We start from the raw sequence: 2,053 nt of genomic DNA, 5'->3' as shown, positions 1-2,053 counted from the left end.
AATCCAGTTGCGGAAATGGCGTGCAAATTCCACCCTTCGTCGCCGATCAACAGCAGTCAGCATGGACTGCGGAGGCCCTTATGCAGCATCTTTCGCTGAAAGGTCGTAGACTAGACACTGCCGGCATCAAAAAGCACTATGGGACTTAACATCTAAGGTCATCAGTTCCCTAGACTTAGAACTACTTAAACCTAACTAACCTAAGGACATCACACACATCCATGCCCGAGACAGGATACGAACCTGCGACCGAAATAGCAGCGCTGTTCCGGACTGTAGCTCCTAGAACCGCTCGGTCACAGCGGCCGGCATTGTTCACGTTTCACTCCCGCAGAAAGCCACACATCACACAAAAAACTTCGGAAAAGACTTCCTAATATTTTAATCTGCATTTGATGTCCACAAATTTCTCTTCTTCAAAAACGCTTTTCTTGCCCCTGACAGTCCACATTTTACTGCCCAAATTTCAAAACTCATGTACTACTCTCAGTGTCTCCTTTCCTAATCTGATTCCCTCAGCATTACCTGATTTAATTCGAGTACATTCCATTACCCTTGATCTGCTTTTGTTGGTGTTCATCTTGTATCCTCCTTTCAAGACACTGTCCATTCCGTTCAACTGCCTTTCCAAGTTCTACACTCTCTCTCACAGTATTATGTCATTGGTAAACCTCAGAGTTTTTATTCCTTCTCCCTGATTTTTAATCCTTCTCCAATTTTCTCGTTGGTTTCCTTTGCCGTTTGCTCAAAGTACACACTGAATAACATCGGTGATAGGCTACAACCCTGTCTCACTCTCTTCTCAACTGCTGCTTACCTTTCATGCCCCTCGACCCCTATAACTCCCGTATAGTTTCTTTAGAAGTTTTATTATGATTATTACCAAACATGAAATATATCGGGCATCTACGTTCTCAGGTTCGCACTCCAACAACACTGCAAGAGTGGAAGTTGAAAACATGGTTAGCGCCAAATCTTACATATGTCAAGAGAATTTAAAAGGCAGTCTCTCTCTCCCTCTACGCAAGTAATTTGTACCCAAAAAATTGAGAATATATTCTGATATCACAGAATTATGTCCCTACCTCATCACTGCAACCAATAATGAGACAAATTAGAAATGAAATGATTTATTAAGTGTGTGTCTGAAATCTTATGGAACTTAACTGCTAAGGTCATAAGTCCCTAAGCTTACACACTACTTAACCTAAATTATCCTAAGGACAAACACACACACCCATGCCCGAGGGAGGGCTCGAGCCACCGCCGGCACCAGCCACACAGTCCATGATTTATTAAGTACGTTGAGAGTGCCGTATTAGGATGCTGACAGTTTTTGTTGGCAGGTGTCATTAATAAAGAGGTAGTAAGTTTTATTTGTGATACTCTAAGCACGGAAATATAGTAGTAATATTTTAACTAGCAGAACTGTAGTCAACGAAACCAGTTTTTCACATCTTTTGCCAGTGAATAAGAAAATTAAATTCATGAAAAAAAAAAGCCTTCAGTATTGAGTTACGCTTCTTACGCCACACCGCTCTTCGCATCAGATTCAAAATAGTTCAAATGGATCTGCGCACTATGGGACTTAACATCTCAGGTCATCAGTCCCCTAGAACTTAAAACTACTTAAACCTAACTAACCTAAGGACATCACACACATCCATGCCCGAGGCAGGATTCGAACCTGCGACCGTAGCGGTCACGCGTTTCCAGACTGAAGCGCCTAGAACCGCTCGGCCACCAGCGGCCGGCTTCGCATCAGATGTTGCAAAGTAACATTCCTTGTGCTGTTCAGGAAGAAACGGCAACATCGTGAACAAGGGACTTTCTGTTTTGCAACTGAAAAACACGGCTACTCTTTCCGATGTATTACGGCATGGCATACATACACCATGGTCTTTCCTCTTTTTTCATACAGCGAGATTATCCCATTCTTCTGTTCTACAGTAAGAATGTTTAATAGCTATTTGAGATGGGAAAGCATGAGACACTCTGATTATGTTCCATTTGGAAGTTTTACACGCCTGCAATATTTTAGCAGCATCTTTAA

The sequence above is a fragment of the Schistocerca piceifrons genome, chromosome 2, assembly GCF_021461385.2.
Source record: "Schistocerca piceifrons isolate TAMUIC-IGC-003096 chromosome 2, iqSchPice1.1, whole genome shotgun sequence".
Taxonomy (NCBI): domain Eukaryota; kingdom Metazoa; phylum Arthropoda; class Insecta; order Orthoptera; family Acrididae; genus Schistocerca; species Schistocerca piceifrons.
Note: the sequence above shows the minus strand (reverse complement) of the source record.